Raw genomic sequence first — 13,047 nt, 5'->3', positions numbered from 1 at the left:
TTCATGTAAGTGGCTTAATAGACTTCCTGCTGATAGTAAATAATAAGTGTTGATGAGGAAGTCTTATGGATTCATACTTAAAAAGAATGTATGTAGGTATAGATCATTTATATATAGAGAGAGACTGAAACATCTATAATTTACCAAAGATTTACTTAGATATAGAAATTTAATTATTTGGATAACAAAGAGCTACTGTCACAACATAAATGAGTATGGGCTTGAAATCAATTTCATTAAAATAATCTAGTTGCATTTGGAATAGAATATCGAATTAAGCAGTGCTCATGAATATTGGACATAGAGAATTGCTGTGCATGGGAGTTGCTTGGACTTTGAAGTTTTAATTCTTTGTTCTACTCTTTTTAATGGAATGATTCAATAAATAATGAAAAGTTAACAGTGATGGCAGATCAACAAGCAAAGATAAACACAAAAATGATTCAAGACAGAGCGTTCCTGTTCAATATCCTTCAAGAGCTTCAGATTTAGATTACTTCTAGGCATCCAGGCATCTGACCTATCATCAGGAATATCTAAATTGCTTTCTTACAGGTGCTACAAAGCACTCTCTTAACTTTATCTACACATTTTAGATGGCACCTCATTGAATTTCTCCTAGCCAATTTACTTTCTGCAAAGCTCACATTTCTCTTACAATAGAGAAATTTCTTCAGCTTTACTCTCTTAAGTTTAGTCTAATAGTATGGAGGCTTTCCTTAAGTTTCACTGTCAGCAGAACAGCACAAATTTAACATTTATGTGATCCATTTTTAACTAAATAGCAGAAGCAGGAAGTGTAATGCCAAGGGCAATATGGGTATTAATTTTCTCTATGACTTATATAATTACTTAAATGCACCCCCAAAGAAAACTAATATATTGATCAAGCCTAAAAATTAGCTTTAATTTACATAAAACCATAGTATGAATTACTTGTATGCTGTAGAAAAATAGGTTTCAGCGAAAATACCCTATAAGAATTTAGAATTCAGACTTATCTGGCACACAAGACATGAAAACTATGAAAGTACTATGAGACAAAAATGCCAATCCTATAAAAATTATTTCAATTAGAAAAATTAAATTTAATTGTTTTTAATATTGCTACTATTTAACACATTTTATGTAAGTATATAATATGTAGAGTTTTAAAACAGAAAAATAGAAATAAAATAAATTTGCCAATAACACCAAGTCTCATTGAATCTCCTTCCAGACTTTCTCCACGCACAAGCACACTCATACACACAAACACAACATTCATACACAAAAACAATGTCATTCCACACGTTCAATTTTGTTGTCTCCTTTTTTCTTTTAATATTAAATTATTAAGAGAATTTGCTGGTGATTCAGTGGTTAGGACTCCTTGCTTCCACTACCGGGAGCATGAGTTCGATCCCTGATGGGGGAATTAAGATATCATATGCCACACAATGCAGTCCAAAAAAATAAAAAACATTAAATTATCAAGATATTTTCTTGTCATTTTCTAAATTCAACAAATATCTATTAAGCAACTACAACTTGCTACAGCAGTATGTTAATTCATTTGTAAGCAAAAAATTATGGAACAGTAATTGTTGTTCCATGGTCCACGAGATCACAAGAGTTGGACACTACTGAGCACACACACACACACATTTTATTTTTAATAAATGTTAACATATTGACAGAAATAAATCAGTTGTTAAATGTATCCTGAATCATTAATAATGATTTTTATTAAATTTTGTTGTTATTAAATTTATACTATTACCTATTAGTCAATTAATTTATTTGATAGAAATATACAATTTACAAATAATTATTAAAGCTTCATAACTTAGATAAATAACCAAATATGGTCAAAATTATCAATAGTAAGAAATTAACTAGAGAACTTATATAATTAAAACAAATTTGTAACTGAAATATTATGCAATAAGAGGAATACTACTTTCCAGTTAATATATGTTGTGTTAATATCTTACTTGAATATCTATTAATTGTATTAGTTTAATTTAATTATTTGACAATCTCCTCATTTGCATTCAGCTCTGCCTAGTTCTACCCAGAAATCATCAAAACTATCGCAGGCTTCATCTCATCTGCACTCATGAAATCAGACACTGGAAATACAATTTACTATCTCTTGTAAGCACACTCAAGTGATCCATGCCTCCTTTAGCTGACAAGAATTTCTGTCACAATACACACTTGAAATTGTTGAAATCTTTCTATGAAATCTCAGCTTTCTAGGAGAAGATCCAGTCCTTTTGTGATTTCATTTATCTCTCCAGCTTGTGGAATCTACATCATCTCAGGGGATCCTCAAATATTTGACCAAGTGCCATTTTTGCCACAGGTCTTTTGTTCCATGTAAAGTTATTCTATTTATTATGTACCGTTCTTCAAGAATAATGTAATTATACTATTAGGAAAGTTGTGGTACAATGCACAATGGAATACTACTCAGCTATAAAAAAAAAAAAAAGAACACATTTGAGTCACTTCTAATGAGGTGGATGAAACTGGAGCCTATTATACAGAGTGAAGTAAGTCAGAAAGAAAAACACCAATACAGTATATTAATATGTATATATGGAATTTAAAAAGATGGTAACGATGATCCTATATGCAAGAGAGCAAAGGAGACAGATGTAAAGAACAGACTTTTGGACTCTGTGGGAGAAGGCGAGGGTGGGATGATTTGAGAGAATAGCATTGACACATGTATATTACCACATGTGAAATAGATGCCTCCAAGTTCGATGCATGAAACAGGGCACTCAAAGCTGGTGCACTGCGACAACCCAGAGGGATGTGATGGGGAGGGAGGTGTGAGGGAGATTTGGGATGGGGATACACATGTACACCCGTGGCTGATTCATGTCAATATATGGCAAAAACCACCACAATATTGTAAAGTAATTAGCCTCCATTTAAAATATATATATATATATATATATAAACTATATTCATGCTCAGGATGTCTTATCTTGACTTTGTAAAAGTGATACAAATATAAAATATTAAACTCAAAAAAAATACAAAAATACACAAAATGCCTATCAGCAGAAGAGGATTAGGACAAAGATGATTTTTTGACTTAATAACAAAAATTATTCTAGACAAATTTCCTAAGATTCTGTTAAAATGAATTCAGAGTACCTAAGAGGTGAGTTAAAATTGAGTAGCAAAGCAACTTAAACATATCCATTGCTTGAGAAGACTTAGTTTGCCTAAAATAAATGGCCTTTAATTTTCTTTCAATAGCAGAATTATTTTAAGATCAGAATCTCTTACATATTCATATTTATTTTTATGGTCTTTTTCAGTAACTGTCACTCTATCAAGTGAAGTAGCTGGAAATAGTTTTATCTTTTCCTACATATTTAGCATTAATTTCCATCCATGATTATATGTAATGCAAAGTTGTTCCAAGAGGATTGTGAAAGTTAAATTCAATTAATCTCACAAAAGCTCAGCAATAAGGTAAAGCTCAGCAATAACCACTGACAATGTGGTTTCCTAGTGACACTAATTTGATAGGTGATATTACAGATCTGTGGCATAGACTACACTAACCAGCAATGATGTCTGCTTCCTGGTGTTTGTGTTTTTGTCTGATCCTCTCTTTGTGAGTGTGGTTGGCTTCTATGACTTGCTTCTAACTCATACAGTATGGCAATGGTGAAGGGATGGCTCTGCCATGTTTAGGTTCCATTTTATAGCAAAGGTGAAAAAGTGAAAGAATGTTACTCCTGTCAAAATGTTACCTGAATCTCCACCTCAGTAAAGCTGTTCTTTCTCTGTTGGCCTTGAAGAAGCAAGCAGACACTTTGTGAATTGCCTGTGGTGAGGTTTCCACGGCAAAGCACCATGGGCTGTCTATAGGAGCTGAAGATTCAAGCTGTTCAGCCATACGGAAATGAATTCTGAAAACAACCAGGTAGAGTTGGGAAGGGGACTTTTTCCCCTCTCAGCCTCCAGATGATGCTGTAGCTTGACTGACACTTCTACTATGAGACCCTGAGCAGAGGACAGCTAATATGTGTCCAGAATCCTGATCCATGGAAATTTTGAGATAATAGATGTTCATAGTTTTAAGCCATTAAAAAATATTTTTAATTTTTTTAAAAGCCACTTCTAAGTGACTAAATAGAAATAAAATGTGAGTCACATATTTTAATTTAAAAATAGTACAAAGAAAAAGGGAAAATTAATTTTAGTAATAAATCTTATTTATATACTACCTACATATTTATATGTTATTTATTGTGTATGTTTGTATAGTTATAATACAATATTATATAGTAATTGTATGCTATATATTTATTAATGTTTATACATTATATATTTATATTTTATTTTACCCCAATAAAGTCAAAATATTGCCACTTTAATATGCAATCTATATAAAGATTATATACATTATTATTACACAATATAAATAATACATGTACATTTTTCACATCAAATCTTCAAAATCCAGTGTGCACTCACACAGTGCTGAATCAACCAATTCAGATATTAGATTTTTATCAGAAATATTTAATCTGTTTTTAAATTTTACAAAATTCACAGCTGAAAAAATAGGGTCATATAACCAAGTTGCTCAAAACATATCTAAATTTTTATGACTATGTAAGTTTTTAAATTTAAATTGGCTATAATCATATAAAATTACAAATTCTACTCTTCACACACCAAAAATCGTTTTAATACTCAATAGTTACATGCAGCTAGTGGTTGTGTGTGTGCGTGCTAAATTGCTTCAGTTGTGTCCAATTCTTTGTGATCCTTTGAACTGTAACACATCAGATTCCTCTGTCCATGGGATTCTTTAGGCAAGAATACCAGAGTGGGTTGCCATGCCCTCCCCTAGGGGGTCTTCCCAACCCAGGGATCAAACCTGCATGTCTTATGTCTATCTGCATTGGTAGGTGGGTTCTTTACCACTAGAGCGCCACCTGGGGAGAGCTACTGGCTGTCATATTAAATAAGGAAGGTTTAGAGCATGGAATTCATGACCTTGTTTTCTTGGGACCATGTTTTTATTTCATATCTGAATCAACTGTGTAAATTTCATGAAATATCATAATCATAAAGGACCCTTGTTTTCATTGCAGTTTACCAGGATTCCACTCATTCAGTTTATCCTGATTCAGGGGACTGTAGTTGAATCTACAATAAGAGTCAGGTTGTCCACAAATTGTACTTTGAGAAACTAATGGTGATAGAAGTCAAAGGGGACTAGGTGGGGTAGGGAGTATAGTATGGCTTGTGTTAATATCTAGAATTCATATGGGTATCATATACCCCAAATCCTTCTCACAAAAGATAAAATTTTGGTCCTAATATCTCATTCCTGGAAAAGAAAAAAAAGGAAACAAACAAATTCCAAAGTGGAGATCATGCCCATATCTAATGCAGAAAAATAACACTGCCCTTTAAGTAAACCCATTCTTATAGGAAATATATTAGCAGAGAAGGAAATATGAGCTTTACTTACTGTTTGGAGTGTCCACACACACCAAGGAAGGCATTCTTAGAGCCCACACTCACAAGAAGGGAGATAACACAATCAATTTGCAAGCGGATGGACCCAGACTCTTCTGGAAGTTGCCTTGGGTATTATTTAAAACATACGGGATATGCAGTAGCTGTATTAACTAAATCACTGTATTTCAACGGCAATCTGGCATCCTTGGCAATATGCCATCCAATTCAAGTGCTGCGTAGCTGCTCTTCCAACGCATCCAATCTGCTGAGTCTACTAAAAAGTCAGTTGCTAGAAATTGTACCTGGTATCGGCTGGAGTTATCAACTTTCTGATTGCTAGGGAGTGTCAGAGCCTTGTGAGCCAAGATGTGGAAGATAGAATTGCCTGAAGTTCTTATAAATAAATCCAAATAACTTTCCATATATCCTGACCAGATAGGGGCTTATTGATGATCATCCACCCCTACTATAGAATAGCCCAACTGTCAATGCAAAAGATTAATGGTCTGGGTTCAGGATGGATCAAACCATTGAGTTCAGCCACTGACTGCTGTGAGTCATTCCTATTTCCATCCAGATGGTGTCACTGTTGGGCTAAGTAGTAACTCTAGTCCATGTGGGTAGGTTGCACAATCTAGACCCACCTGTATACCAGGTATCAGTAGAAATGTTCCCTACTCCATGTCCAGACACTGCAGAAGCCATCATAGGAATAGGGGTTGACACCTTTATAGGACCTACATATTCTACAGGATCTAGTAGCATCTGCATTGCTGGAGACACACAAGTGGACAGGGTGCGCCTTTGTTGCAATAGGCTGTCACTTAGTCAAAGTGGGAGTTTGAGCTATGGCAGAGGTGGGTGGGTGGAAAATATTCATAATCCATCCTTTGATAGGAAGGGAAGTTCTTATCAGGACATGGTTTTCCTTGTCCTTATCAGGACATGGTGAGAGGCTCTACCTGTAGGAACCCTGTGTGCATTTCTAGGAGCTATTGTTCTGTGGAGGTATACCTCTTCTACCCCATAGGATATAAAAAGGAGGTTTAATGTATGGTTGTATTTAATGATTATCCAGTCCTATTTTACCAAATTTCATCCTGACCAATTTTTCACTTGAGTTACTTTTTTTTTTTTCCCCTCTTTGACATAAAGAGCAAATTTCACTGCTTTGAAATTTGGATAATCCTTTCTTATATCACTATTTTATAGGGAGTGAAGTGGGAGAAATAATGAGATGTTGAAATCAGAAGAATCATACTTTAAAATTCCAGAGGCTTAAAAGCTGGACAGTAAATTTGAAAGAATTTTGAAACTTACGGACTGTAAATTTCTGAAGCATTGGTCAGAATACTGTAAGCTGTCAACAGAGAGCTCTCTTTTGATTTATACTAAAGTCAGAAATTCTATTTCCTTCCCTAAACAAACAAACAAACAAACAAAATCAGTGAAAAAAAGCAATTTTTCCCCCTTCAAGTAGTTCTTCTATTCTGACTAGTTCTTTAGATACCAGAAGAAGAGAACTGCACAAAATCAGAAAATATGCTAGATTTTCTAAGCCAGTTAAATACAAGTGGAGTAGCCAATGAAAAAGGAAACTTTTGCATATTTATTCATTTGTTTCTGCATCATGATGAATATTGAGAGAGAAAAGATTATATGTATAATATTTTGTCTCTATGACAAGGTATTTCTTCCAACTTGAACAGAAGAAATTTTTTGTGATAGTATATAGAAATTTATAACTTCTTAAAATTTTATAACTAAAGGCAAGTATTAATAATATGAATATTTTAAAATATTTAGGAAATAAACTTTATTTCACAAATCATACTTTAATACTTATTTTAAACGTAGAAGTTTTGTAAATTGCCAACATCCGCTAGATCATCGAAAAAGCAAGAGAGTTCCAGAAAAACATTTATTTCTGCTTTATTGACTATGCCAAAGCCTTTGACAGTGTGGATGACAATAAACTGTGAAAATTTTGAAAGAGATGGGAATACCAGACCATCTGACCTGCCTCTTGAGAAATCTGTATGCAGGTCAGGAAGCAGCAGTTAGAACAGGACATGGAACAACAGACTGGTTTCAAATAGGAAAAGGTGTCCATCAAGGCTGTATATTGTCACCCTGCTTATTTAACTTATATGCAGAGTACATCATGAGAAACACTGGGCTGGAGGAAGCACAAGCTAGAATCAAGATTGCCAGGAGAAATATCAATAACCTCAGATATGCAGATGACACCACCCTTATGGTAGAAAGTGAAGAACTAAACAGCATCTTGATAAAAGTGAAAGAGGAGAGTGAAAAATTTGGCCTAAAGCTCAACATTCAGAAAACTAAGATCATGGTATCAGATCCCATCACTTCATGGGAAATAGATGGGGAAACAATGGAGACAGCGGCAGACTTTATTTTGGGGGGCACCAAAATCATTGCTGATGGTGACTGCAGCCATGAAATTAAAAGACACTTACTCCTTGGAAGAAAAGTTATAACCAACCTAGATGGCATACTAAAAGGCAGAGACATTACTTTGCCAACAAAGGTCTGTCTAGTCAAGGCTATGGTTTTTCCAGTGGTCATTTATGGATGCGAGAGTTGGACTGTAAAGAAAGCTGAGCGCCAAAGAATTGATGCTTTTGAACTGTGGTGTTGGAGAAGACTCTTGAGAGTCCCTTGGACTCCAAGGAGATCCAACCAGTCCATCCTAAAGGAAATCAGTCCTGGGTGTTCATTGGAAGGATTGATGTTGAAGCTGAAATTCCAATACTTTGGCCACTTGATGGGAAGAGCTGACTCATTGGAAAAGATCCTGATGCTGGGAAAGATTGGGAGCAGTAGGAGAAGGGGACCACAAGAGGATGAGATGGTTGGATGGCATCACTGACTCAATAGACAGGAGTTTGGGTAAACTCCAGGAGTTGGTGAGGGACAAGGAGGCCTGGCATGCTGCAGTCCATGGAGTCACATAGAGTCGGACATGACTGAGTGACTGAACTGAACTGAACTGAAAGTTAGGTGAAAATTGACTTAAGTATTGTTTCAGAAACCTTGAATCATAATTCAGTAAACTCTAGAATGTATTTATTAACATATCATGTCTCATGATTCTTCTATATATATTAAAAATATTTATTGGATTTAAAACATAATTTAGGTACCTGCAAACTCACCTTGCTTTATATACCTTTTTTCCTATGAAAAGCAAAATATGACTCATAAAATAATGAATAAATTTATAGTGAATTTCAACTGGGTCGTGGAAGCAGGCTGAATGTGAATGGCTTGTGTATAGGAAGTAATGAATTCCTAAGGTAAATTTAATTTAAGCAATAGAAAATCAGCATAAGAGATAGCAGGGGTTAACAGGGGAAGTTTCAAGTTAAGCAATCAAAAATCTTTAAACACATGCACACGATAGACTGTGCTAAATATTAAGGATAAGTATGTTGGTGAAGAAACAATAATCGGTATGTTAAAAGTAACTTGAATCTTCAGTGAAACAAGGAGTTAGCTAATGCTATGTTAGTGCAGGATTTTACTGGATACAGAGAAATGGCATTCCAGGGTTACGTGTCCAAGGAAGAATTCCAAGAAGGAACATTTAAAATGAAGCCTGAACGTCTATCAGGAGCAAGACTGGAGAACAGAAAGGGAGGTAAGAGCAGATTAATATGTTGAAGGTAAAATTAAAAGATGAAGCAGAGCATGATACAGGCCAGAAGCAGTACCAAATGATAGGAATCTAGGACACACTCAAGAGGTAATTGAAAGACTTTACAGGTACCTTTTTTTTTCATCTATTTAATTTTTTTAAATGAAGGATAATTGATTTACATAATTTTTATGTCCAGATATTTATTTATAATGGGCTTTTAAAGTTAACTTAAGAAGTTTTGGATTTAGGGAGTTCCCTGGTGGCCTAGTGGTTAGGATTCCAGGCTTCACTGCCATGGCCTGAGTTTAAGCCCTGGTCAGGCAACTGAGATCCCACAAGCTGTGTGACCAAAAAGAAAAAAAATAAAAAGAGAAGCTTAGAGTTTATTCTGAGAGAAATGTGAGCTATCTATATTTTTAAACAGGAAATGAATTGCAATAACTTTGACATAGTAAGTGATGAAGTATAAATTTTCAAAGAGTAAAACAAGATACATTGACAAAAATATAAAATAAATCTATATCAAACAAATTTTAACTTATTAATCAGTGAGGGTAACAGTAAGATACCATAACTGATTCTAGCAAATTTATTTTGGCATTCTTAACCATTTAGTTGGATGATAACCATAGTCCTGCCTTTGGACAAAATCAGAGAGTACTATTTCTTTTCCTACATTAGGATAATGCATGCCAAAATTCATTTGATAATAGATGAAAACTGGTAATTAGTTCTTTGGCAAAAAGCATACATGTAAGATTAAGAGTTGGACACGACTAACACTTCACCTGATGGTCAAGAATTTTTTGCATTGCTATTTATTTCAAAAAGTTAATTTCATCCTTACTGAATTTATAAAATAGACTAGTCAAAGCAAAGTCAGTCAAAAAGTGAAGATCAAACCCTATAGAGTCAATTAGTCCCAGAGGTTCTGCAAAAACTGTCAGAAAGGGAGCTCAGTATTCTTTTTTGCACATATTCAAGTCTTGGATAATATTTCTGGGCATATTCAAGTAAAAAATGATGGTGGACTGAGTAAATGTGGTAAGAAAAATAAAATTAAGCAGATTTACTTGAGACTATCCAAAGGTATATTTAGAAAAATTAATAAGATGAGGGACTAAATATCTCTTCAAGAAGATTAGAGATAACAAGGGAATATTTCATGCAACAATGAGCACAATAAAGGACAGAAATGGTATGTACCTAACAGAAGCAGAAGATATTAAGAAGAGGTGGCAAGAATACACAGAAGAACTATACAAAAAGATCTTCATGACTCAGATAACCACGATGGTGTGAACACTCACCTAGAGCCAGACACCTTGGATGTGAAGTCAAGTGAGCCTTAGGAAACATCACTACGAACAAAGCTAGTGGAGGAGATGGAATGTCAGTGGAGCTATTTCAAATCCTAAAAGATGATGCTGTGAAAGTGCTGCACTCAATATGCCAGCAAATTTGGAAAGCTCAGCAGTGGCCACAGGACTGGAAAAGGTCTGTTTTCATTCCAATCCCAAAGAAAGGCAATGCCAAAGAATGTTCAAACTACTGAACAGTTGTACTTATTTCACATGCTAGCAAAGTAATGCTCAATATTCTCCAAGCCAGGCTTCGGCAGAATGTGAACTGTGGACATCCAGATGTTCAAGCTGAATTTAGAAAAGGCAGAGGAACCAGAGATCAAATTGCTAATATCTGCTGGATCATCGAATAAACAAGAGAATGCCAGAAAAACATCTAAACATCTACTTTTGCTTACTGATTATGACAAAGCCTTTGACTGTGTGGATCACAACAAACTGTGGAAAATTCTTCAAGAGATGGGAATACCAGACCACCTGACCTGGCTCCTGAGAAATCTATATACAGGTCAAGAAACAACAGTTATAGCTGGACATGGAACAACAGACTGGTTCTAAATAGGGAAAGGAGTATGCTAAGTCTGTATAGTCTCACCCATGAAGTTAAAAGATGCTTACTCCTTGGAAGAAAAGCTATGACCAACCTAGACAGCATATTAAAAAGCAGAGACATTACTTTTCCAACAAAGGTCCATCTAGTCAAAGCTATGGTTTTTCCAGTAGTCATGTATAGATGTGAGAGTTGGACTGTAAAGAAAGCTGAGTGCAGAAGAATTAATGCTTTTGAACTAAACATGTTCCAGTTTAGATGGTCACTTGAAGTAGTACTAAAATCAAAAAAAGTTATGCCATGTCTGAAACTGACACAACACTGTAAATCAATTGTACTTCAGTTTAAAAAATGATAAAAATAAAAGAAGTTATGCCAGTGGCAATTGCCAAAACTCGCAATATGCACTCTTTGGTTCCTATGGCTGCAGATGGTAGAGAGTAACTGAGAGGAAAATAGATTCATAAACAAGGAAATTTTGAGAACTGAAAATTCTCAAAAAGACATTGTATGACATACATGCTAAAATATTACTTGTTAATTTCTTTATTTTATATTTCTAGAAATGTCAATTACTTCTTAATTCATTCTTCTATCTCCATTCTATCCCATTCTAATTTCATGTCAGCTTAACCATTAACAATTTTTAGTTTGGTTTCAAATATTACAAATCTGTTAACGACATTAAGGAGGTTATTCAATTGATAGATTTCCACATCAACTACAGTGAAGTTTGATATTTAGTCTTACTAATGGAGTTGCCAATAGGAAACTCCATCTTCATACATTAAATGTTGTGAATAAGGACTGACAACACTTGCCTTCATTCCTCATTATCATAGTTTTAAGATGCTCAGCTTACATTTTAAAAAGATGTAAATGCTTCTTGGAGGTGAGGTGGGTAAGAAACCCGAAGAATCCTCTTTGCAAGTCAACAATGTGAACGCCTTGCAAATTCCTAAGTGACACAAGCACAATAATTAGAAATAAATCAGGGGAGATAGTATTTTTATTACTCACAGCCCTCATACAGGCTTCCCTGGTGGCTCAGCAGTAAAGAATCTCTCTGCAATGCGGGAGACGTGGGTTTGATACCTGGGTCAAGAAGATCCCTTAGAGGAGGAAAGGCAACACACTCCAGTACTCCTGCCTGGAAAATTCCATGGACAGAGGTGCCTGGTGGGCTACAGTTCCTAGGGTCACAGAGTTGGACAGGACTGAGTGACTAACACACACACACACTGCTTTCATAAGATCAGCTTTGAAATATATTCAGCTTGAGACTCTAATGAAGAACAGTGATTCAAATTCTTAGGAGAATATAGAGGAGAGCTATAATATTTATCTGGGGATTAGGAGATCTGCTTTATGGGGAAAAGTCTTCAAGAAATTAAACTGGTTCCAAGAAAAAATATGATAGGCATATTTAATGATGAACACAGAAGGAAAGAAAATTTAGGTAAAACATTAAGAAATATATAACTGAGAAATACATGTTCAGATTAAAGTTCAATATAAATATATTTGAGAAAAATAAAAATGAAAAACAATTCTCTTTTCTATCATACAAATTTGCAAAATTATATATTTTTCAACATTTTTAATTATGAGAATTACATATACTAAAACACTTTTAATTTTGTAATAATGAAGATGGTAAAATTATACAAAATAATACTAAGTATACAATAAATATCACATATGATGTCAATATATATATGATCCTTTTGCTATTTATAGATGTTTTATAAAATTCTACACAACTTAGCATAATAATGAATCAATAGTTAACATTAACATGTGGATAAAGAAACAATGCGACAAAATGTAGTAAGTATTAAAGAGAAAATCCCAGGCCCCAAATGGCCTCACTTTTGCCCAGGATACCAAACCTAGACATAATACCTAACTTAACTGCAATTTCTACTTTCCCTAGAAACTGTACTCTTAAATGACCAGTGTGGACTTTTCTAGTT

At 34.5% G+C, this 13,047-nt stretch overlaps 1 protein-coding gene across 2 annotated transcripts in view; it reads right to left on the bottom strand.

Moving 5' to 3' along the window:
* The window catches only part of LOC145513035 (uncharacterized), a 266,458-nt gene that overhangs the window by 64,563 nt on the left and 188,848 nt on the right, over positions 1-13,047 (bottom strand). The window contains exon 3 of one of the 2 annotated variants that reach the window (XR_014059103.1): positions 9,283-12,029. The exons of the other annotated variant lie outside the window; for it this stretch is intronic. The gene's annotated coding sequence lies outside the window, so the exon portion shown is untranslated. Of the gene's footprint in view, positions 1-9,282; positions 12,030-13,047 lie in introns of those variants that run through there. 2 annotated transcript variants of the gene reach the window in all.

The sequence above is a fragment of the Giraffa tippelskirchi genome, chromosome 1, assembly GCF_054371585.1.
Source record: "Giraffa tippelskirchi isolate mGirTip1 chromosome 1, T2T-mGirTip1v1.2.pri, whole genome shotgun sequence".
NCBI lineage: Eukaryota > Metazoa > Chordata > Mammalia > Artiodactyla > Giraffidae > Giraffa > Giraffa tippelskirchi.
This window is presented reverse-complemented; position numbering and strand designations above follow the sequence as displayed.